We start from the raw sequence: 27,269 nt of genomic DNA, 5'->3' as shown, positions 1-27,269 counted from the left end.
TTCTAATATGAATGAGCCTTTTATTGTGGCGTGGGCTGCGTCATTATGCTTTTTTAAATACCCTGATTGTAAATCGACTCAGCGGAAGTGGAGAACCGGCTTCTTACGAATGTTCCTCGCTAAGGCTGCCAACAGCTAAAATGACGTTAACAACTAATAATCGACAGCTTCTGAGTTAAAAAACTATTTCCGGTAACAACTGTAGAAATTTCCAGTTTAATCATGTGTTATGAATTACTAAACAGTGAACTTGTATTTATCACTTGTTAGCGCTTTCATTCGGTTGGTAGGACATGTTCTGGGACATGGTCTGAGGCATCAAGGTATTATCAATGTAATATCTCTTTATATTCGATGAATTATTCTGATACAATTCTATCCGTGAATGACGTTTACTAATTTTCTATCTTCATACTCGCAGAATCCATGCTAAAAGTAGTTCATACAATAGCTATGCCATGAGCGCATAAGTATTCTTTGTAGTACTCTCTCTGGTGGTTGCTAAAAAAAAAAAAGAAAGGGAGCTTTCGAGATTGTCTTCGTGCCGATTGGCCTGAGCTGGCTTGGTTTGAAGAATTATAATCTGATTATTGAGATTTATGACAGAAGATAACTGAGACGAAATTGTACGATTCAAAGGGAAATATATATATATATATTGCTCCTTTATACGAAAGGTTTGTATCTGACAATTGAGAATTAATGATATTCATCGATGTATTGCGTAGTTGTTAATCAGAAGGGAACTTCCGAAAGACTGGATACGAACCTGCATTTAATAATCCAAGAGCTCCATTACTTCTTCGGATGGTTATACTTCATGAAAGCCAAATATCCGCTTGATCTGAGGTTTCCCGACTGATTATACAACGCTCCCAAAATTACGAGGCATTTTATTTGTACAGATTAGCAGACTGCCGCAAAGCACGAGCCTGAAGAGAAGAAGAATCATCGCCTGATTTCATTCTAACAAGTAAAATTTCAGAATCATTTTGAGTGACTGAGCTATGACCGTGTTTCCTATCATGAATGATTGATTGCTCGAATGAATTGAGAGCTACAGAATTACGTAGATAGGAGCAAAATTACACCAATTTAGTATTAGAGGGCAGCGTGGAGGGTAAAATCGTAGAGGGAGACCAAGATATGAATTCACTAAGCAGATTCAGAAGGATGTAGGCACGGTACGTACTGGGAGATGAAGAAGCTTGCACGGGATAGAGTAGCATGGAGAGCTGCATCAAACCAGTCTCAGGACCGAAGACCACAACAAGACAACAACAGCGCCTTCATGTGCTGTTACAGTGCCACTGATATATTATTAACTTCTTGTGAGGTATCCACTGCCTTATGTTAATATCAGATGGCGTCATTTATCTTAAACAGGCTATCTATATCGGACGACCATAATAAACCGACTTCGGCCTCTTCAGGCATTAGCACGCGGCCACATAATCTGTATCTTAGCGAGGCAGCGTTCAATTCGTTCCGTGAAACCTGCCTCATCAACATCTTTGAGAATTGTGTATTACCACTGTTCATTGCTGTAATTACTGAGTTATGAGGTATTACCAATATCTGATGGATTTTATTCTTCAGTTTGTATCACAATTAGGTAACAATAGAATAAGAGATCAAAAATGTGTCCCCTGTAGAATTAATGGTTTCAGGAGAAGTATTACACTGAGGGATGTGGCATGGACTCAACAAGTCGCAAGCCCCCTGCAGAAATTGCAGAAATACTGAGCCATGCTGTATCTATAGCAGGCCATAATGGCGGAAATGTTGCTGGTGCAGGGTTCTCGTGCACGATAATACCTCTAGATTATGTCCTATAAATGTTCGGTGGGATTCATGTGACGTGATCTCGGTGTCCAAATCATTAGCTCGAATAGCCCAGAATGGTCTTCAAGCCAGTCGCGAACAACTGAAGTCTGGTGAAACGGCGCATTCTCAATCATAAAAATTATATCTTTGTTTTGGAACGTAACACCCATGAATGACTGAAAAAGATGTTCAAGTTGCCAGACGTAAGCAGGACCCAGTCGATTCCATGTAAACACAGTCCACACCATTATGGAGCCACCATCAGGTTGCACAGTGCCTCGCTGATAATATGAATCCATGGCTTCATGGGGTGTGCGTCAGCTGAAAGCAGAGCTCATCTGATCAGACCATGTTTTCCCAGTCGTCTAGGGTCTAACCGATATGGTCACGAGCCCAGCAGAGGCGCTTCAGGCGATGTTGTGCAGTTAGCAAAGGCACTCGTGTCAGTCGTCTGCTGCCATAGCCCATTATGCCACATTTCGTATTTCGCACGTGATTTCTGCGGCCATTTCGCACAATGTTGCTTTTCTGTTAGCACTGACGACTCTTACGTAACCGCCCCTGCTCTCGCTCGTTAAGTGAAGGTTGTCGGCCATCGGCCACTGTCTTGTGCTTGGTAAGAGGTAATGCCTGAACTTTCGTATGCTCGGCACATTCTAGGCACTGTGGATCTTGGAAGATAGAATTCCCTAACGATTTCCGAAATGGAATGTCCCATGTGTCTAGCTCCAGTTGCCATTCCGCGTTCAAAGTATGTTAATTCCCATCGAGCGGCCTTTATCACATCAGAAACGTCTTCACATGAGTTACCTGAGTACAAGTAACAGCTCCGTCAACCCACTACCCTTTATACGTTGTGTACGCGGTAGTACCGCCATATGTACTTGTGCATATCGCTATCCTACGACTTTCGTCATTTCACAGGTGTTAAAACAGCTGTATTTGATAAAGAGATTTAAACGAATAATCATCTACAAGTAAACGTGTCGACGAATATGGCAAACTAATAATAATAAACTAAATAGTAGGAATCAAGTAAAATTGATAAATTGTCTGAAGATGATCAGGTTGAAGCACTTTTGTTTGTGTTTGCTTTAACAATAACGTATGTTTTTGACTGGAGTCCGCCTTTATCAAAAAGCAATTTAATTTTGTTTTTGGCCCCATACATGTTTCACTGCAGTTGCAGCGTCATCATCGTTTTTTTTTATTGTTATGGCTGTTAAACATAACAAATGTTCTTTACTGTTTAAATATTAGTTTCTAATCTCCTCAAAAACCTGTAATTACCATTTATAAACTGATATTTGTATGGATTTGAACAGTAAATAACATTCCTTATGTTCAACAGCCACAACAATAAAAAAACATGATGATGCTGCAACTGCAGTGAAACATGTCTGGGACAAGAAAACAAAATTATGTTTTGCTAAAGGCTGACCCCACTCAAAAATATATGTTATCTCTGAAGATGGTAATGTCAGGACGTGTGACAATTCTGTACCCGCCAAACTGACAAGACAGAGTGCTAAAGCATATAGGAGTAGTTTTGCAGGCCCAATCAAACACAATAGCTTCTCTTATTCACAGAGAACTACATCGAGGTAACTCTATGATCGTTGAAGCTGATACGTCACAACTGTTCACTGTTTCTGGTCTTCGAATACACTTGGACGATGAGGGTACACAACTGCTACGAAGCCAGCCGTGTGGGCGGCGATCTCTTCTTTAGAAAACAGCAGGACCCTACGTCATATTCGACTATGACATATGAAGTCCCAGTTACTCAAGACGCTGCCTCTGCACCAGATATTGCTGCCATCGTACGCTTATACGCTTATGCTCAGCATGTTAGCGACTTTTGGCAAGCCTTGATAGGACTCATTAGGACATGTGACGTGACTTGGAAACTTAAACTATTATAATTCCTCAATAACTATGACACTTTTGGGATACAAAAACTTTAAACACTTCTTTTCGCAATTAATTTTGATGTCATGACAATTTTACTTTAAATAGCAGGCAACCGCAGCCAAATTTCTACATGAGCTACATTGAGATAGAGTACTTTTTATTATAAGTCGCGACCGGTTAACCGTCAACTGAAGAACGCATCCTCAGGTGATAAAGATTCTTCTTAAAATGTCAGCGATGACTTGCTGAAAAGAGTCTTCATCACGCATACTCAACCGAAGCGAAACCGATCATCACTTTTAACAAAAAGTATTCTACAGCCTGAGCGGATCATTTTATTCCAAATGTAACTATAATAATTTTATTCTGCAAATAAAAATTTCAACTGAAAAAAATCTGACGTGAAACATGTGAGACTCCTCTTAGTCGCCTCTTACGACAGACAGGAATACCTCGGTACTATCCTAACCCCCGGACCCGCAGAAGGGGGGGGGGGGGAGGGGCAGCGTCCTGCTGTCTCACAATTGGCCTTTTTCCCCCACAGTAGAAGCAGGCCAAGACTTATGGAATATGCCCTATTTCTCCATTATGGTTTGTTACTTTATGGCAGTCAAATGAGAAACGAATCGTACACAAACCTGTTTTCTACGTGTAGAAAAAAGAAATACTCGAAGATTGTATTATCCTCATTCTTGGGTTCCATCTGAGAAGAATACGCCGTTATGTGATAGTGGGTGAACTCGCTAAGTGAAATCGATCTAAAAAAAAACTTCCGTGTTATATGGTTTGTTGGAAAATGTCGGTTCACGTACACCTTTACATTGAAACTTAGCTGCCACCAGTCCACATTGTCAGAGGCAAAGTGGAGAAAGAGACTAATTACAGTTTCTCCGGAGAATTTTCACCCCCTTGAGGCTTTCAAACAGCTACCACGTGAACAAAGCCAAGAAAGAGAAGTGTCTTGTTTCATCTTGTTGTTAGTTTGAGCTACCTCCGGCGTTGCCCACATTGACTTTCTACATTCTTTATGTCGAGTCTTCGTTGCTTCTGCCAAGACGTTAAGCGAAAGAGGAAGATTTTTCTCAGTGCTCTAAAGTGGTAAAAAAACTAGTTACGCACAGCTGTTTACGTTAATTCGTTCTAGTCGGAAGAGTGAAGGTCTGAAGACTCAAGCGAGACAAGGAAGGAAAGCTCCCAGGTAAAACAAAAGCAGAGAAGCTATGTTCACAGATTTAGCAAGAAACATCGCTGCGAACGATGTAATTAGCGCCGGCGGTAAAAGTGTGAAGAACAGTGTTGCCACTTTTTCTCACTTACAAATTGCGTCGAAAGGAAGCTGTGAGAATTTTTTATGTAACTCTTTAGATAGAGTGTTTACAAATATTAGATTCTGTAGTTTACGTACCTATAGTAATTGCCTATCATTTACAGATAATGAGAATATCTTATTGACTATGACTACAAAAATGCAACTCTAATAAAGGTAATTGAAAGAAAGAATTAATACATTTTTTTCGAAACTTTCAAAAAGTAAAATCGATTGTTACATTGGGTAAAAGTAATGAACGTATGGCTGAATGAAAACTCGTTAATCCACTACAACTGTATTTATTGAAGTCCTTGTGGACTCTCTCTACCGTTTTCGGAACTTTTTAATTACATCTTCTGGTGCACCTATTGCTGTTACATATAGATTTGTAGTTTACTACTGACAATGTGTAATGGTCGACGCCGGCCTGCAATATCAAAAATGGCTCTGAGTACTATGGGACTTAACATCTGAGGTCATCAGTCCCCTAGAACTTAGAACTACTTAAACCTAACTAACCTAAGGACATCACAGACAGCCATTCCCGAGGCAGGATTCTAACCTGAGACCATATCGATCTCGCGGTTCCAGACTAACGTGCCTAGAACCGCTCGGCCACATCGGCCAGCCCTGCAATATCCTTCAACTGCCAGAATTAGAACTTATGTGTCCAGATATGGTGTTTGTCGTACCGGCAGGAGTCCCTTAATGCCAATACCTTTGAATATCCAATTGGTTTTGAGGGATTCCTGTCGGTACGAGACCAACAAAGATGGTCAAACAAGTAAACGTCGTACAAACATTGTAGTTGTGGTTTTCCTTGGTCCTAAATTATCCGCAGAAGGAATTAAAACACTCGCAAGCTACAGTAACTACCCAAGGTAATCCACGTAATCTGTTGAATGGGAAATACAATGCTTTACAAGAAACAGTCACAAGGGGTGGTCTTGATGCAAATCTAGCCATTTGTACATGTTCATGCAATTAGCGACTATGAGAATGATCACAGTTACGAGGGTTGGAACTTAAATAGTGGCAACTATTTATTCACGGCCGATACAAAAGAGTTACATGTTTGTACCTGTTACTGTCCTTCAAAGTAGTCACCAGCGTTGTGTAGAACCCGTTGCCAGCTATGTGGAAGGCGTAGTATACCGTTAGCAGAGCCTGTTCTGTTGATGATGCGAATGGAGCGGTCTACTGCCTGCCGAATCTCTGGAACAGTTCTGAAGCGAATGCCTCGAAGCCAAAACTGAAACGCCAATCCAACGAATGGCGTCATTGTGGGTTGCCGTGAAAGTCGAAAGTGCGTCAGAGATCCAGTATGGTGAATGTTAGGGTGATTATCGTGTACGACTGTGATGGTGTTATCCTACCGCATTAAGTTACTCCACGACAGACCGTCATTGCTCAGTATTACTGTTCGTTTTTGGAGCATCACCTGTTACCAGCTTTGCGAAAGAAGCGGCGACACTTTCTGCGCAACCCACCCATCATTTTGCACGACAATGCGCGGGCGCATACAGCGCAAGCTGTGGTCGCTCTGTTCGGTCGATGGGACTGGGAAGTACTGTACCATCCACCATACTCCCCGGACTTAGTCCTTGCGACTTTGATTTGATTCTGAAGATGAAGGAACCACTTTGTGGCATTCGCTTCAGAACTGTTCCAGCGATTCGACAGGCAGTAGACAGCTCCATTCGCACCATCAACAGAACAGGCTCTGCTAACGGTATACTACGCCTTCCACATCGCTGGCAACGGGTTCTGCACAACGCTGGTTACTGCATTGCAGGACAATAACAGGTGCAAACATGTATGTCTCTTGTATCGGTTTTGAATAAATAGTTTTCACTATTTAAGTTCTAACCCTCGTATAATAATTTTCAGCATCAAGTAGAACGACCATCAGAGTATATTCGTGTTGATCGTGTTTAGTGCTGTTACCAGATCTGGTTGGATGTAAGAGGAGCGTGAACAGAGCAAGATGTTGAGGCACCACTGTGAAGGACACGGAGATGCCGCATACTCGTGTGAGACAGTTGTATCAGCAGCTGACAGTTTTTTGAAACTGGGTTTCATTTCGCTGACTGCTCGAATCTTGCAGTATCATGATTTGTTGCGTATTTGGGTGTAACACTGGCCTGTTGTTGGGTGCAAGGGAGCATGACGTCGGGCACACCTGTCGTCAATATTCTGGCCAATCACGTCTGATCCTCATAAGGGAGGATCGCTGCTGTGTGTACCAAGCACAGTACCCGATCATATCTCGCCTGTCACCTGACAACAAAATAATGGACTCGCTACAACATTTTGTATCATCCTGTGCCATTGATCTGAGAGAATCTGCCGGACTGGAGAATTACCGTTCCACGCAAAAATCTGCCCAGAACGCCACAACACAAACTGCTGCGTTGGAGTTGTAGCTGCGAACGAGCAGCATGGATTGCTGATCAATGGCGTTGCATTATATTCGGCGGATGGATGGCTATCAGCGGCAAGTACAGAAGTTATCTGAGAAGGAGTTTCACTCGTCCATTGTTTTGGAAAGGCACAGTGGTGCCACACCATGCTCACAGTAAGGAAAGCCTTTGGTTAGGAGCACAGGGTGACGGCTCGTAATGACTCAGGGAACTTTGACGGTACAAGGGTACGTACAGACATCCTGCGTCCTCATTTGTTACCTCTCACGGAACATGTCTCTATCAATAATTCACATGATGTTACGGTACTCGCTTGGACAGCATGTTCGATACAGATCTGTGACCGATGGAACATATGTGGAACCAACTCGGACGTCATCTTCGACACAAGGTGTAGGGAAGCAGCCTACTCACGCCTTATAAAATTCACATCAGTCTTTCCATTGTGTGCCAGCCAGTCCGCTGTAACTAGCTCTGACGTCATAAATATTGCGCAATACTTTAAAATGAAGTAAATAACCTGAAACGTTTCTAGCATGTCAGGAGTAATATAAAATCAATATGTGTTGGATATCAGTTCAATAACTTTAACCATTTTCGAAATTTGGATGTTTTTCTGTAAAAATAAAGAGCTAGAAACTTAAAAATTTATATTTAGATTCTTTTTGCATAATAATTTAGTAGAAACAGTATTCTGGATCTCACAAATTAAAATTTTAATTGAAATTCATGATTTTCTGGTTTTTATATTAAAAATTAAGGAAGCAAGATAGATTAAGTAGGCGAATAAATAAAGCTAGGATGTTTAAATTTAAGTAGAAGGGAGATCCGCTATAATCATAAAGATGTGAGAAGTTTCAACTGAATAACTATAAAACTATAGCGATAGCGTAACTCCAAAGGGCAAATTCAGAGCTCGTCTACTGCGTGTAGTGTAATTAAATTAATTATCTCGCCCAAAATATTTGACTTAGCCACGTCAGACTTTTATTATGATTACTTACTTGTGTGCTGATTGCACAATTAAATTGAAAGCTTCATCGGCCATCAGCAAAGGAAGCAATGATTTATTCGATAACTTAAAGTGGTCCATTACTAGCCCAGCGGCTAGTCGGGAGAGCGGATTTGATCAGGCGTTCCCTTAGCCGTCCGCACCGTGCTTTTATATGTAGCAACGCTGCGTGAGAAAAAAAGGCCCCAGTTCTCTCCAGACACTGATTAACACACCACCTGTGCCAGGAGTCGCGTCGCGTCGGTATCGTTGATATAAACAGCCTCGGATGCAGTAATAAGTTACTCGGGATACGCGTAACCATGAAATCGTTTTCGAGTGAAGTGTCAATTCTGGGATGACTTTAATGATCTATCTTCAGTTTGTGTATGTCGTATTTGCACGTGCCGCCGCAGGACACACATTCTACCATTATTTAGCGTGGCGTTTGATGAACATTATCATCAAATTATGGCGAGAATTCACTTAAACATTTAATTTGAACAATTATAGTTGCATCAGCGCATTAGACTCTGAACTGCTCTGGTAGTTGGATTGTGTGGATTCTTTTTGGTCTGTGACTTTCAGAATATAGTGAACATTTCAGAGAGAATGGTTTTTGATTATGCATCCCAGACAATCTCGTAATTCCTCAGAACAATAAGCTGTAGCTATAAATGTATTTCTCAGATGAAGTGGGCACTAGGAATTCTAATTACAGGCTTGACGTTTTGCTAATCACTTTCTGGTTGCCAATATTGTAGTTAGAGAGCCAGTGTTGAGAACGGCAAACAACAGCATTAAATAAATAATAGGAACATTAACAATTATTCCACCCACCGCCGCCACGAAGAGAATATCCCAGATATCAAGGACCGACGAATTCTTCTCCAGCTTACTTTTTCATTTCAGAGTAGCGGTTGCAGCCTACATTCTCAAATATTTGCTGGGTGTATTCTCATCTCTGCCTTCCTCTATAGTTTTGGCCCTCTGCAGCTCTCTTAACACCTTGAATTTATTTGCTGATGTCTTAACAGATGTCCTATCATCCTGTCTCTTCCTCTTGTCAGTGAGTTACACATGTTCCCGTTCTCGTCCATTCTGAGGAGAACCTCATCATTCCTAGACTTCCTATATTTCAACATTCGCCTCCAAACGTATGTTTTCAGAAATCTCTTCCTCAAATTAAGACCTAACATTGGTAGTAGCAGATATCTCTTGGAGAGGAATGCTTTTTTGGCAGTGCTAGTCTGCTTTTTATGTGCTCCTTGCTCCGCCGGTCATGGGTTATTTTGCTATTTATGTAGCAGAATTCCTTATCGTCTACTTCGTCATCCCGAACTCTAGTGTTAAGTTTCTCGCTTTTCTCATTTCACTTACTTCTAATTTACTTTCGTCTTTCTTCAATTTATACTTAATCCATATTCTGTACTCATTAGGCTGTTCAATCCACTCAGCAGATCCTGCAAACCTTCTTCACTTTCACTGAAGGTACCAATATCATGAGCGAATTTTATCATTCGTTTCCTTTCATCCCGAATGTTAATTATACTCTTCAACCTTTCTTTTATTTCCCTCATTGCTTCTACGATGTATATACTGAACAGTAAGGGCGACAGAAAACACCGTGGCCTTACACTATTTTTAATAGAGCACTTTGTTCTTGGTCTTCTAGTCTTACCGTTCCCTCTTGGTTCTTGTACATGTTACATATTATCTTTCCTTCCTTGTAGCATACTCCTATTTTCGATTAACTTCGAGCATTACATTCCTTTTACATTGTCATGCCACTTCCCCCAATGATATTAGAAATTTCGACGAAATGTTATCTATTCCTTCCTCCTCATCTGCTCTCAGATGCTCCACAGCTCTTTTAAATTCTAATTCTAGCACTGTATCCCATATCTGTTTCCTATCGACCCCCATTTCTTCTTCTATCGCGCTGTCAAAGCAATCTTCTCTCTCGTAGAGGACTTCATTGTATTCTTCCCACCTATACGGTCTCTCCCCTGCGTTTAACACTAGACATTCCATTGATATCTTAATGTTATCACCCTTGCTTATAATTTTACTAAAGGCTGTTTTGAATTTTCGGTATGCTGAGTCAGACCTTCCTTCTCTCTTGAATTTCTTCACATTTTTCATGAAGCTTGCTTCCCTACACTTTCTATTTATTTCATTCCTAAGTGACTTCTGTTTCTGTATTCCTGAATGTCCCTGAACATTTTTGTTACTTCCTACTTCCGTGTATAAAATGAAGTATTTCTTCTACTCCTCATGGTCGATCAAATGTTACTTATGGTTTCTCCGCATTACTTTCCTTACGAATATGTTCTACTTTTCAGCATCCGTGATTGCCCTCTTGAAAGATGTCTATTCATCTTGAAGTCCACTGCCTACTGAGCTATTCATTATGGCAGTACCTTTGGCCTCAGAGAATTCAAGCGAATCTCTTCAATCATTCATTCATTCATTCATTCATACATACATACATACTTACGTTAATCCTTATTCCACAGATCATGAATACGACATTTCGTGCTGATGTGTAACGTGTCACTTTAACATACGTTTTCCTTACACAAAATAATTAATTAATTTATTTACAGTTGCCACTTCATATCTAAGAATTCATCTATTGAGTAGAAGGAGTTGTCATTCAGAAATTCTTTTCATTTGCTTTTAAATGTTGGTGGGCTATCTGTCAGGCTTTTAATATTGTTTGGTAAACAACCGAAGATTTCTGTGCCAAAGTGAGATTTGATCCAGAATAGTGAATACCATCGTTTCTTCTAGTGTTGTAGCTATGCACTTCGATGTTATTTTTGAACTGGGATGGGTTATTAATGACAAATTTCATAAGTGAATATATGTATTGCGAAGGTACTGTGAATATCCAAAGTTCCTTAAATAAATGTCTGCAAGGTGATCTTGGGTGAGATCCAGCTATTATTCTGATTACATGCTTTTGTGCAATGAATAATTTCTCTCTTAATAACGACTTGTCCCAAATACGGTGCCATATGACAGCAATGAATGAAAATAGGCTATGTAGGCTAATTTACTGGTATGATTAGCATCAAAATTTGCAATAACCCTAACAGCATATGTAGCTGAAACCTTTTCAGCAGATCATCGATGTGTTTCTCCAATTCAGTTTATCATCAGTGCACACGCCCAGAAATTTTGAAAGAAATGTTTGAAATGGCTCTGAGCACTATGGGACTTAACATCTAAGATCATCAGTCCTTAGAACTTAGAACTACTTGGACCTAACTTAACTAAGGACATCACACACATCCATGCCCGAGGTAGGATTCAAACCTGTGACGTAGCGGTCACGCGGTTCCAGACTGAAGCACCTAGAACCGCTCGGCCACACCAGCCGGCCAGAAATTTTGAATATTCTGCCTTAGCAACAGACTTCTGTTCATAATCTATATTTATCATTGGTGTTATGCCATTTTCCACACACAATTGTATGAACTGTGTTTTCTCAAAGTTTAGTGAGAGTCCATTTGCAGAGAACCACTTAATAATTTTCTACAAGACATTATTTGCTATTTTCCCTAATGATTCTTGTTTGTTGGGTGTGATTACTATACTTGTATCATCAGAGAAAGAACTAGCTTTGAACCTTCATGAATATAGAGTCACAAGTCGTTAATATATATTAAGAACAATGAGTGACCCAAGACTGGCCCTGTGGGACACCATTCTTGATACCTCTCCAGTTAGAGGATTCTGCTGATCTTTTCAGACTATCTGTACTGTTGATTTCAACCTTCAGCATTCTTCCAGTTAAGAACTAAGTAAACCATTTGTGTACTATCCCATTCATACCACAATACTGAAGCTTATCTAAAAGAATTTCATGATTCACACAATCAAAAGCCCTTGAGAGATCATAAAATATCCCAACAGGTGATGTTCGGTTATTCAATGCATTTAATATTTGATCAGTGAAAGTATATATAGCATTTTCTGTTGAAAAGCTTTCTGAAAACCAAATTGACATTTTGTTAGTACTTCATTTTTACAAATATGTGATGCTACTCTTGAATACATTTCTTTTTCAAGAATTCTGGATAAAGCTGTTGGAAGTGAGATTGTAGGTAGTTGTTAACATCACACCTATCCCGTTTTTTATGCAGCAGTTTAACAATAGCGTATTTCAGTCTATCTGGAAAAATGCCCTGTTGGAAATGCCATCGACTCCATGTGAGCTTTTGCTTTAGAGTGAATTTATTACTTTCCTTATTTCAGTAGGAGAGGTGGGTTGAATGTCCATTTTTATCAAACTGCATAGGTACTGCCCATTCCACATATTGCCTTGCATTTTCTAATGAATAGCTGGATCCTATTTTCTCTACAGCACATAAAAATGATTATAAAATGTTTTCTACTTCTGACTTCTTGTTAACAAACTTTTCATTGAGTTTGATAGAAATGCTGTCATCCTGTGCTCTCGGTTGCCCTGCTTCCCTTTTAACAACATTCAAATTTTTTTTTAATTTTATTATCAGATGTGCTAATGTCAGACATAATGCACATACTTCTGGACTTTTTAATAAATTTTCTTAATACATTTCAGTAGTTTTTCTAATTTTTCCCTGTTTTGGGATCATTAATCCTCCTAGCTTTAAGATACATTTCGCTTTTCTGTTTGCAAGATACTTTTATCCCTTTAAAACCCATGGCTTTTTACATGGTTTCTTACAATTATATCTCACTGTTTTGTTAGGGAAACAGTTATCAAATATACAAAGGTATCAGAAAATAGGTTAAATTTTAATTTAGCATCATGTTCCCTGTACACCTCATCCCAGTCCAACTGTTGCAAGCTTCCCCAAAATTTTGAATTGTTAAATCATTAATTGAACACACTATTTTGGAGGACTGTTTTGAATTACTGTATGGAACTATATCATATACTATATCATAGCTGTGCATCATGATCAGACAGACCATTCTTAACAAGGAAAATTTTTATTTGATTAAATTTATCTTGGTCTATGAAAGCATTATCTATCAGTGTGCTGCTTTCCTGTACCACCCAACTAGGAAAATCAATAACTGATGTGAGCTTAAATGAACCAAGTAATACTTCAGGGTCAATCTTTCTATCAGATTCCATCAGAAAACCTATATTGAAATACCCACAAACAACAATTTGCTTTCCTCTGTCTGACAGATAGCACAACAAGGAATAAAAGTCATTCAAAAATAGTTGGAAATTTCCCAATAGGGACCTACACACAGCTACAATTATAAACGTGTCATTATTTAGTTTAAGCTCACACACACATGCTTCTATATGTTGCTCTATGCAAAATATTTTAGTTTCCAAATTTTGCACACTGTGAATGATTTTAACATATATGGCAACTCCTCCTCTCTCCGTAATGTCTCTACTTATATGTGCTGAAAGCTTACAACTACCTACATTTACCATTTCCATACCTCTGACAATGATGTTCAGACAGGCATAGTACATCTGTTACACTCTCAGTTTCTAAATCCTCTAAACAAACAAGATCATCTACTTTGTTTTTTTTTTAATCCCCTGACATTCTAACGGAATGTATTAACATTATTTTTCGCTGTGCTTTTATGTGAATCTTGTGACATACATACTTTATTTTAAACTGTACTGTTATGAGAATCTTGTGATATCTTCACATCGCTAGGACCTGACTGTCTGAACCTCTCGTTAAGCTTAACTTAAATCAATGTAGAACGATTGTACATTGATCTTAGCCTAAAAAAGTACTCCCATGAGTTTCAGTACCCCCCCCCCCCCCTTAAAGATTTTGCTGTTATCCCAACCAGTTTACCCTTCCCTTTCCTACTGAGATGCAGGCTATGTCTTGTGAAGTCCCACCTACCAATACCATTCCTTAGTACTTCCGTATTCCACTTACTTGGGCGTTGATTCTTCCTGACTATTCTCTTAAACTTCAGCCTACGCTTCATCATTAGTAAATTTTCATCTGAGTTTGTACCTGCTCTTGGGTAAACGTTACAAAACAATACCTGACCCTGATGGAATCCAACTGAAATTTTCCATATCACCTGGCCTTTTCCAAGTATACCACTTCCTCTTGTGATTCTTGGAGTATTCCCTTTCATTGATATAGTGTAGAATTCAATTATTCTTTCTCCTCTTTCGTTCCTACAAGCAAGCCCATATTTACCAGTAACACTTTCTTCTACTCCTCCCCAGCAACCGATTACCAATCCCCTGTTATATTAGATTTTCATCTCCATTTACGTACTGTATTACCCATTCAATATCCTCTTACAGTTTCTCTATCTTCTCATTCTCTGCCTGCGACACTGGTATATATACCTAACCTATACTTGTCGGTGATGACTTGCTGTCGATTCTGATGAAAGCAGCCCCATCATTGAGCTGTTTGCAGATACTCAGTCTCTGCCGTACCTTGTTGTTCATAACGAATCCTACTCCTGTTATACCATTTTCTGCTGCTGTTACTATTACCCTATTCTCTTCTGACCAGAAATCCGTGGCTTCATTCCACTTCCGTGCACTGACAACCTCTATATCTACATTGGGCCTCTGCATTTCCCTTTTCAGGTTTTCTATTCTCCCTACAACGTTCAAGCTTCTGACAGTTCACACTCAAACTCGTGGAACGTTACCCTTTCGCAGGTCATTAAATCTTTTTCTCATGGTCACGCCCACTCTTGCAGTTCCATCTCAGAGATCCGAATGGGAGAGTAGCGCGGAATCTTTTGCCTAGTGAGAGATCATTACGGCACTTTTTTTTTCAATTACAGGTCACATATCCTGTAGATACATGCTCTTTTGGTCATGGCTGTTAATTCGGCCTTCAGGGGTAGTTTCCCACTCCAAGGACGAGAGTGTGCCCTTAACCTCTGTCTGTTACTCCGCCGTCCTGTAATGGATACTATATTTTTATTATAACTCAATCAGTTCATGCATTCAGGCCAGAGGCTTTCGATGACAAGTAGGCTCATACTGCAAAGATCTTAGGACACTATTTTGTAATCACGGAAATAACATCACATACCCTTTCAAAACATTAAGTTTCATTTAGTTTCCTTCTCTCTTCTGGGTTTTTCACATTTTTGTCAGACAGCTTACAATGATGAGACAAATCATTATACTACCTGTTTAAAAGTGTAATGGTTTACCTTCAAAATACAGTACAGCAGCGATTCTGTATGATGTGGCGTCGATTCGACGAATTTTGAGTAGTTTTACAGAGAGACCAAATGGATTTGCGCAACTCTCATAATTTCCTGGGCGTGGTTTGCAGTCGTCACAGATAAGTTGCACGGATTTTAGACCAAGTGAATTTGATAGCCAAGACAGCAGTGTGAGTCCATTACAGTGTTCCTCAAATCACTGTAGCACGGTTCCGGGCTTTTCATACGGGCTTACTGCTCGGAGATTCCGTCAGGAAAGGCAATAAGACAGAAGGGACGAAAGAGGCCGGCATTAATGTTCACGTACTCCACAGCTATTCAGATTTTTTCTCTTATTACCACAGGACGCATGGAAAGCCATATTAATGTCCCCCTTAGCGTAATACTGCCACCTGTGCCATTACCCCTGCCGTAGTTTATAAACATAAGCACCATAACCATAAGAGCTACCTGCAAATATAATGCCGCACTCGAATGGTTGCAACATTTCGGATGAAAGTAAAGCACCAAAGGAAAGCATCAGGAGCGTCTGTGGAACAACAGAGTGATCTTCCACCTCCCACGAACAATAATAGAGACCAGTGATCTGTCAGCATCATCACGGTCATGGTCAGGAAGATGGCCGATGCAGTCAAGGAGGAAACGCAGGGAGCTCTCTACTACGTTCCTGTGGAAAGGTGCATCACCATGACAGGGAGGTTGAAATGGTTCAAATGGCTCTGAGCACTATGGGACTCAACTTCTGAGGTCATTAGTCCCCTAGAACTTAGAACTAGTTAAACCTAACTAACCTAAGGACATCACACACATCCATGCTCGAGGCAGGATTCGAACCTGCGACCGTAGCGGTCTTGCGGTTCCAGACTGCAGCGCCTAGAACCGCACGACCACTGCGGCCGGCTGACAGGGAGGGGACGCGTCTCTGACAAGGGCATTCGAAAGGCATGTGTCCATCCAGAACGGCATCCTCAACATACATCGACGTCGCACCCACCCAGGAAACAAATCTGTTCTCACCAAGCTGGTTCAGTGGAACAGTCACAGAGGTGCTCCATTAGGTAGCACCAGACTCACGTAGGGCGGCAATAGTAGGTGGATGCTGACCAGAGACGGTGGCGGTGGGAGACTTCCCATCATACGTTACCAGGGCGTCAGAGGACAGCGCATCATGGACAGAAGGGTCGTCATCCTGTACACACATCCAGTGGAGGTAGTCATCAGAACGGGTAAGGCGCTGTCTCTTCAGTTTCCTCGGTGACCGTCTCTTGCAAGCATGCTGTTCCTTGTCGGATGGCGGACGGATGTCGTCCGACATGTCACCAGACAACAGAAAAGCGGAGGTCGGTGAGCCGTGCGTGACTCGTGTTCCCGCCATCATGTATTTTACACCTTTTTTTAACGTACTTCCACCTCACTATTTTAATTTAATTTACTGCTGTCACTGATCTGCTGCTTTTCCTAGCCGTGAGCGGCTTTAGCAGCACGTATCGGTATATCCTCTGTCCTAGTATCTTTGCTCGACTGCCATTACTTCCCGGTCGTGTCTGTCGCAAGTGAGTTCGGATAGCCAGTTCGGGCTGGCAGTCAGTTGGAACGTGTCCGGAGCGCAGGCCGGATCTGCCAGTCGGGAGTTGCGATGCTACACTAGTGCAGTCACGTTGGAGCAGCAGTGAGGTCTGCATTGACATGGCTCGCCCGACCATTGCCGCCACCCATCACTTGAGCCGGGCCACGGTCTTGCTGGATCGTTTGTCGGTCGTCCTACTGGACGACGCGTTTTGGCTAGCCGATCGTTCATGAGTCATCTCTCTCTCTCTCTCTCTCTCTCTCTCTCTCTCTCTCTCTCTCTCTGTGTGTGTGTGTGTGTGTGTGTGTGTGTGTGTGTGTGTGTGCGCGCGCGCATCGACTCCTGATTTCTCTTCGTGCGTGCTTAGTTTCTATTGGGTATCGTTCAGGTCGTCGTGTAAGTGGTTGTCAAGTTGTGTGTGTAATTGGTGTTATTTCCTTTGAGAAGTTATTTTAAATGTTTTCGGCGTTCTGCCTCTGAGAGGTCGGTCGTCTCATCGGGCGACGTGTTACTGGTTCTCCGAGCGCTTCTGGGCTCCTTCAGTTACCATCTTGTGGAACTTGGGTCGGTCCTTCCTGGTGCGGGGATGTCGTTTAGCCAGTGGGTATGTTCCCTCTGCATGGTTGTGTCCGAGCCAGTATTCCCGCCGTTGTGTGTCTGGACGTGAGTGGGAGACGCGCCAGCAGTGCAGTCGCGACGGAGCAGCAGTCGCGGACGGACCAGCGGGAGTCGGTCGGTTGTTGCGGACGAGGGTAGTTATCTCCGCGCGGTGCAGTCGGCTGGGGCTGCTGGCAGCACCTGCGCAGTGTCGGAGCTTGTGTGGAGCTGTCCGATCGCTACGAGTTTCGTGGTTCACCGACTCAGGACGTTGAGTAGTGGTTTCAACTGGCCGAGCCACGTCTATTAATGTTGTGGTGGTTCGTTTCGGTGGTTCGCTGCGAACGACACCGAGTGTTTCTACTGCTGAAATTTAGCCGCCATGCGGTGCAATTTACTATTTTGGTCGACTACCATTTGAGTGCATCAGTACAATTTTCTGTCTTGTGGCCGTTAGTGTTCTGGTTACCTGTCCTGGGCACTGACGTAATTCAGGCAGTGTTCTTTTGGTGAAGTTAACTATATTGCCGTGTTTCAAATTCAAGTGTACCAGCGGAATTTTATGCCTAGTGACCGTTAGTGTTCCAGTTACCTGGCGTGGTCACTAACGTAATTTGAGGCAGCGTCCTTTCCTCACCTGTTGTCGCTGTCCAACATGGTGTGTAATTTTGACAGCTAATACATACTCCATTGTGGATTATCTCGTTTGTAACATTTCCGGTTTGAGTTCTCATGTACTGATTGACGGGAAGCAAGTCGTTGTGTCGGTCGGTCCGTGGCTGTCCCCTGCTTGGGTTCCGACGGATCAATTATAGTTGGGCTCACCACTGTATCGCCTAAGTGAACGAGGGCAGACCGACATCGCTGGAGGCTTCTGAGTGCCACCGTTTTTTAATTATCTGTTGTCAGCTACTTTAAATTTAAGGTTTATGGTTATTTGTTTTTATTTTCTTAAAAATTTTGCAAAATTAATTTTTAAATTTATCTTTCATGCTTAAACGTTGCGGCCTTCTGCCTTTAAAGATCATGGTAATATATTTGAAAATTTTGAAACTTAATTGTGGCTTTCAGCCATTGGTATTGCACCTTGCATATGTTTCCAGTTTTTTTAAATTATTTTATTGCTATCTTAATTGGATTTTTAATATGTTGATTTGTTAAGATTTCTTGTTTGGAGGCCTCCAGCCGTGAAAGACTTGCATTCGGTAAAGGTCCGGCTCTGTGCCGCTTTGGTTGTAAAGGTTATTAAATTACAATAAATGACAATTAGAAGGAGAAACTGACCTCAACTTTTGGCCCTTTCCACAATCCCATTACCTGATTTGCCCAGTGGGTTCAGCGGGCTTATCAGACGGTACAGAGACATGATCAACAAACGCGGAGCCGGGACAGACGTCTTGCGGGTGCTGACGGCCATCGTCCGTTGGTACTGCCACCGGCGGCAATGTAAGACAGACAGACAAAGCGTCCATTGCGTCGTCGAGAGGAGTCGACGCCGGTGCCAACTGATCCAACGTAGGCGCACTAGGCAGTCCCGCCGTACACGTGTAAGACATACACTCCTGGAAATTGAAATAAGAACACCGTGAATTCATTGTCCCAGGAAGGGGAAACTTTATTGACACATTCCTGGGGTCAGATACATCACATGATCACACTGACAGAACCACAGGCACATAGACACAGGCAACACAGCATGCACAATGTCGGCACTAGTACAGTGTATATCCACCTTTCGCAGCAATGCAGGCTGATATTCTCCCATGGAGACGATCGTAGAGATGCTGGATGTAATCCTGTAGAACGGCTTGCCATGCCATTTCCACCTGGCGCCTCAGTTGGACCAGCGTTCGTGCTGGACGTGCAGACCGCGTGAGACGACGCTTCATCCAGTCCCAAACATGCTCAATGGGGGACAGATCCGGAGATCTTGCTGGCCAGGGTAGTTGACTTACACCTTCTAGAGCACGTTGGGTGGCACGGGATACATGCGGACGTGCATTGTCCTGTTGGAACAGCAAGTTCCCTTGCCGGTCTAGGAATGGTAGAACGATGGGTTCGATGACGGTTTGGATGTACCGTGCTCTATTCAGTGTCCCCTCGACGATCACCAGTGGTGTACGGCCAGTGTAGGAGATCGCTCCCCACACCATGATGCCGGGTGTTGGCCCTGTGTGCCTCGGTCGTATGCAGTCCTGATTGTGGCGCTCACCTGCACGGCGCCAAACACGCATACGACCATCATTGGCACCAAGGCAGAAGCGACTCTCATCGCTGAAGACGACACGTCTCCATTCGTCCCTCCATTCACGCCTGTCGCGACACCACTGGAGGCGGGCTGCACGATGTTAGGGCGTGAGCGGAAGACGGCCTAACGGTGTGCGGGACCGTAGCCCAGCTTCATGGAGACGGTTGCGAATGGTCCTCGCGGATAACCTAGGAGCAACAGTGTCCCTAATTTGCTGGGAAGTGGCGGTGCGGTCCCCTACGGCACTGCGTAGGATCCTACGGTCTTGGCGTGCATCCGTGCGTCGCTGCGGTCCGGTCCCAGGCCGACGGGCACATGCACCTTCCGCCGACCACTGGCGACAACATCGATGTACTGTGGAGACCTCACGCCCCACGTGTTGAGCAATTCGGCGGTACGTCCACCCGGCCTCCCGCATGCCCACTATACGCCCTCGCTCAAAGTCCGTCAACTGCACATACGGTTCACGTCCACGCTGTCGCGGCATGCTACCAGTGTTAAAGACTGCGATGGAGCTCTGTATGCCACGGCAAACTGGCTGACACTGACGGCGGCGGTGCACAAATGCTGCGCAGCTAGCGCCATTCGACGGCCAACACCGCGGTTCCTGGTGTGTCCGCTGTGCCGTGCGTGTGATCATTGCTTGTACAGCCCTCTCGCAGTGTCCGGAGCAAGTATGGTGGGTCTGACACACCGGTGTCAATGTGTTCTTTTTTCCATTTCCAGGAGTGTATGTAACACTGTGGGCGCGCACGGACAGCGACGTCTCCGATCGGCGTAAGAATCGGTCTACGTCGAAGCCTTTCCGAACGGACATGGCATTTCCTAGTCACATAGTGAATAATGAGTGGTTGGCCATCGTACATGACAATAGCCCTGCAGCCCACGTGTTCCCTCAGTTCAGTTTTGAACTGACGGACACCATGGAGAACATGGCAGGTTTCGAACTTCTTCCACGTTTCAGCAATGTGATTGATGACGTGGCCGTAAGTTTTAAAGGCGGCCATCATAATGTCCGATCAAACAGGAGCTCGAAAACCCTCTTCGTTCGAAGACCAAAATCTGAATGATCAAACAAGGCAGTACCTAATGACCGTCAAGTTATCGGAACTTGAGATCGTTAGCATGGCACTGCGCAACGTCGCCGATCATTCCTGCATTCGCCATCTCGATGTACATAGTGGTACTAATAATCGAAAAGAGAATCCCGAGAACATCTTCGGTGGGAGACGCATTTCGTCCCGTATAAACCGTTCTAATTCGTACACTTTCAATCGTTCGTAACCGAAAGGAATAGATAATTTAATCGTAGCTTGGCGATAAGAAAACGCCATGGTTGTCGGTAAACACGGACACGAACGCTTGCTAGCTTGCAAGAAGCGAGACGCAGACAAGGCGGACTCACCCACCACGGCAGAAGACAGACTACACTTTGTCGACGGTGCCCAAATTTACGAAACAAAAAGATTGTTATGTTTTGGGTTCTTACAGTGCACTGTCTCGAGGAATCTATAGCAGATCCGTGACGCACACTTTTCGGCTATACCCGCACATAGAGAGTACTTGGTTTTACACTTATTCATAGTGAGTAAACACTGTATGAAAGTACAAAATGGTTCAAATGGCTCTGAGCACTATGAGACTTAACTTCTGAGGTCATCAGTCCACTAGAACTTAGAACTACTTAAACCTAACTAGCCTAAGGACATCACATACATCCATGCCCGAGGCAGGATTCGAACCTGCGACCGTAGCGGTCGCGCGGTTCCAGACTGTAGCGCCTAGAACCGCTCGGCCACAACGGCCGGCGTGAAAGTACAAAGAATATGAATATGTTAGATGCCACACTCTGCCACATCATGAACTTTGGAATGAGATGCATTGTATTACACCTTACATTTGCAATACATGTGTGATACGTATTAAAAAGTTAGAAATAGGGCGAAATATTTACTAAATAATTGAAGATTGAATGTGTTACTGCCATATTAAACAGAGATTGTCTTAATGTGGGCTTGATAATGTCAATAATGAAGAATAAATAACGAAACATTTATAAGTCACAGGCAGAATGCCATAGTTGTTACATGCATAATTTACGCAGGAGGATGAGTGAATCTTATTATTATCTTTCTGGGTTTTTTTGGTGCAAGATGCCTTGGAAATTTTGCGAGAAAATATTCTGTGTTGATTTGGTTTGTCCATTAAAGACTATTTCAGGTGATTTTGTGAACATAAATCTTTAATTTTTGAGGAGCTCAATATGTAACCCTTTGTTAAAACGTATAGCACAGAAAGGTTGACTGGTATCACCAACAGAGTGTTCATGAGAAAGAATATTTTATATGTTGCTTGCCTTGTTTACGTCTATGTATCAGATGACAGCCATATGTTCTTTTGTAGCGGGTCCCAGTATATTTTTCCTACTAGCCTGCTTTGAAGGATCAAATGTATCTACTAATTGCGACCTAGATTGTTCATTTCATTTCACGCATCCGCTTTAGTGATGGGGATGCAGAGTGAACACTTCACAACAGACCGGAAGGAAGCGGTTTTACGTTCGTTCAGATGGCACGCGACGTTGTAAACAGTTGCATCAGGGATAGTAAATTTTGCATATACTTTCTAAATCAGTTAACCGTCAAATCGTATTAGAATTAAAAGTAACAAAACTGAGGGGAATAAAGCAGTTTTGTAGTACTATTTTTGTATTATATATTTTTACACATTGCAGAAAATAAATTAAAATAGTTAAAACACTGTCATTCTTTTCTTTCTTCATTAACCTCACTGAAATATTTCATAAATAATTATTGTCTTCTAAATGCCTTCAATTCACCCTGCATTGCGTTCAAACAGATAGGAGTAAAAATATAGTTCGCTATTCCATCTGTAAAATCTGCTTGCATGAATTTAATATATGTGGGAGTAATAGTAGTAGATTTCGCTACATCTACATCTATATTATACTCAGCAAGCCACCTAATTGTGTGTGGCGGAGGGTACTTTCAGTACCTCTGATCACTCCAACCCTGTTCCACTCGAGAATAATGCATGGGAAGAATGATTGTCGGTAAGCCTCTGTGTTGGCTCAAAATTCTAGAATTTTGTCCTCGTGGTCAATACGTGAGATGTATGTGGGGGGAAGTAATATGTTGTCTGACTCCTGAGAAGTGCTGTCCCGAAATTTCAATAGTAAATCCCTCCGTGATGCACATCGCCTCTCTTGTCACGTCTGCCAGTGGACCGTAACGCTCTCTCGCCAGCTAAACGATACCATGACGAAACGCGTTGCTCTGCGTTGGATTTTCGCTATATCCTCTATCAGTCCTACCTGATGAGGATCCCAGATAGATGAACAATACTAAAGATTCAAGCGAACAAGCCCTTATAAGCCACTTCTTTCGTGGATGAGTTACTCTCCCTTAAAATTCTTCCGACGAATCTGAGTCTGGAGTCTGCTTTTCTCACTATCTGTTTCATATGGTCATTCCACTTAAGGTCGCTCTGGATAGTGACGCCAAGATATTTACACCAGGCGTTGTCTCCAGTTGTTTGCCATCAGTAGTGTAGCTGTATAGTAGTGGATTTCTTTTCCTATGTATGCGCAATACGTTACATGTATTTACGTTCAGGGTCAACTGCCATAGTCCGCAGCATTCATTAATTCTAAAAAATGGCTCTGAGCACTATGAGACTTAACATCGAAGGTCATCAGTCCCCTAGAACTTAGAACTGCTTAAACCTAACTAACCTAAGGACATCACACACATCCATGCCCGAGGCAGGATTCAACCTTCGACCGTAGCAGTTACGAGGTTCAGGACTGAAGCGCCTAGAACCGCTCGGCCACCATGTCCGGCATCAATTCTCTGCAGGTCGTTCTGCAAATTCTTACTATCTTCTGGCGTTGCTACTTTGGTATAAGCAAACCATTGCATCATCTGCGAATAGCCTTCAAGAACATCCGACGCTTTCTGCTATATCATTTATTTGTATTGTGAACGGCAACGGTCGTATCACACTGCCATGTGGTACTCCGGATATTACCTTTACATCTGTCAATTTAGTTCAGTTAAGAGTGACGTGTTGAGTTCTATCTGCTGAAAGTCTTGGGAATCCAATCGCAGGTCTGTTCCAGTACTCCGTAAGCTCGTATTTTTTTCATTAAACGGCAATGCGGAACGGTGTCAAATGCCTTACTGAATTCATGGAGCACGGCATCAACCTGAGCGCCGTTGTCCGCTGCGCTGTGGATCTCACAGAGGAACAGAGCGAGCTGAGTTTCGAAGGTTCTCTGTTTGCGGAATCCATGTTGATTTTTATACAGGCGATGTTCATTTTCCAAGAACGTCATAATTCTTGAGCATAAAACATGTTCCTTAATTCTACAATAGACTGACGTTAACGATATAGCTCTACAATTGTGTGAATCTATCTTACGGCCTTTCTTAAAAATGTGAATGACCTACACTTTCTTCCAGTCGTTAGGTACGTATCGTTGCTCAAGCGATCTACGATAAATCACTGCTAGAAGGGGAGCAAGTTCGTTCGCATGATCTTTATAGAATCTTATAAGTATCTCATCGGGTTCCGAAGCCTTTTCACTACTAAGCGATTGTAGCTGCTTTCCAGTTTCTCCATTGTTATCTCAATATCTGACATTTCAACGTTCGCACGATGATTGAATGGAAAGACAGTGTTACGATCTTCCGCGGTGAAACAACTTCGGAAGACCGAATGCAGTATTTCGGCCTTCTCTCTGTTATCTTCCGTTTCGGTGACGATGTGGTCACTGAGAGAATGAATGGATGATTTTGACCCACTTACTGATTTTACATACGACCAAAATCTCTTAGGGTTTTTACTCAGGTTGGTTGACCACGCCTTACTTTCAAAATCATTGAACGCTTCTCTCATTGCTCTCCTTACGCTCATTTTCGTTTCGTTCGGCATTTGTTTGTCAGCTAGTTTTTTACTTCTCTTGAATCTGAGATGAAGTGCTCTTTGTTTAAATAGCGCTCTTCTAACACGGCTATTAAACCATGGTGGATCTTTTCCATCCCTTATAACCTTACTCGGAACATACTTGTCTAGGGCATATTGAACGATGCCTTTGAATTTTTTTCCATTTGTTCTCCACATTTTCGTCCTCATCACCGAATATTTGACGCTGACTGCTGAGATATTATGAAATTTGTAGTCTGTCACTCTTGCTGAGCAAATACATCTTCCAAGCTTTCTTAACATTCCTTGTAGGACCCGTCGTCATAGATTCTGTCACAGCCTTATGATCACTAATACCTTCCTCTATGTTAACTTATTCGATAAGTTCAGGACTGTTTGTTACCAGGAGGTCTAAAACGTTACCCTCACGAGTTGGTTCTCTAACTATAGTTCAAATGGCTCTGAGTACTATGGGACTTAACATCTGACGTCATCAGTCCACTAGAACTACCTAAACCTAACTAACGTAAGCACATCACACGAATCCATGTCCGAGGCAGGATTAGAACCTGCGACCGTAGCGGTCAAGCGGTGCCACACTGAAGCGCCTAGAACCGCTCGGCCACAACGGCCGGCCTCTAACTATGTACTCAAGGTAATTTTCGGACAAGACATCCAGAGCAATACCACACGATTCCCTGTCTCTGGCACCAATTTTGATGGAATAACACTCCCATTCTACACCTAGCAAGTTGACGTCATCCCCTACTTCAACGGCATGATCAGGAAAATTACTAATGATATTCTGCAAGTTCTGCCTGAAGCGCTCTAAAATTGCAGATTCTGACCGAGGTGGTCTATAAAAGCATCCGAACACCATTTTTGACTGTTCTTTGGGACTCTGTTTCACCCACGTTAATGCACATTCGGAATCCGCGATACCCTCGCAAGATTTTATCCAACTTTTTACTGCAACAAACACGCCACCACCATTGGCGACTAACCTATCCTTACGATAAACACTCCAGTCTGAACTTACGATTTCGTTGTCACTGACGTCTGCCCTCAGCCAGATTTCTGTTCCCAATGCTATATGTTCATTATAACCTTCATTAAGCGATACTAGTTCTGGGACCTTTCCTTGGATGCTCCTGCAGTTTACTAAAACCATATTAATCTTTCTACGTCTGATCTGTTAGGACCAAGATTCTCTGAGGTCGTTGTGGCTGATTTAACAGGTAACTCGTGTTTGCTCCTAAGGGAGGGGTCCTCTAACCTAAAGAAGCCCCCTGTGCACGCCACACGTACTCCGCTACCCTAGCAGCCGCTTCCTACGCGTAGTGCACGCCTTACCTATTAAAGGGAACCCTACAATTCTGCATCCGATATCGGAGGTTGAGAAATTCGTATCCGATACCGTCGCAGAGTCGTCTGAGCCTCTGGTTTAGACTTTCCACTCTTCTCCAAGCCAGAAGACCGTGATCAACCTTGGATACGATGAAACAAATATACAGCATAGCCTCTACCCCCGCGTGGGTTGCTAGTTACCTTCACCAGATGAATCAGCCGCCGAAAGAAGCCGAGGATAGCCTCATAACCCAAGCGGCAGGCGTCATTCGTGCCGACATGTGCCACGACATGCAGCCGGTTGCACCCAGTGCGCTCAATAGCCGCCGGCAGGGCCTCCTCCTCATCGCGGATAATACCTCCCGGCAAACAAACCGCCTCGCTTGCTATCTCCTTGAGGGGCTCCTTCATCCGCCTAACATTGGGGCTCCCAATGACTAGCATACCCACGCTCTGTACTTGCCAGGACTTGGCAGGAAAATCGACCGCTGGCTCAACAGGGGAGGCATCCCGTGCTGGCTCAGAGTTATCATCAACACCGGGAACCTCCTCGTACGTGTTGCTAAGACGTAGGGAGCCAGCCGCACGGCCTGCTCCGTCTTTCACCTCCCGCCCAGTGGCACGCTAACCCACCACTGTCTGCCACCCACTCTGGAGTGAGGACGGACCGGTCAGATGTTGCGTATCGGAAGCCACAGCCACGTCCGGGTCAGCAGGGGATTCCAGTGGCACCAAAGGGGTCGCAGGTCTCTTCACTGGCGCCCCAACGCCACCGAAACTTCGAGCATTAACTAGAAGCATATCGACGGTAGTCAACGCAGCCTCCAGCTGTTTACGGCAACAGCAAACTCTACTCTTGTCCGCTCGCAACAAGCACAGTCCCTAGCCATATCGTACTGTGT

The sequence above is a fragment of the Schistocerca cancellata genome, chromosome 2 (genome assembly GCF_023864275.1).
Source record: "Schistocerca cancellata isolate TAMUIC-IGC-003103 chromosome 2, iqSchCanc2.1, whole genome shotgun sequence".
NCBI classification, from domain to species: domain Eukaryota; kingdom Metazoa; phylum Arthropoda; class Insecta; order Orthoptera; family Acrididae; genus Schistocerca; species Schistocerca cancellata.
The sequence above is the reverse complement of the archived record's forward strand: the minus strand, read 5'-3'. Positions refer to the sequence as shown.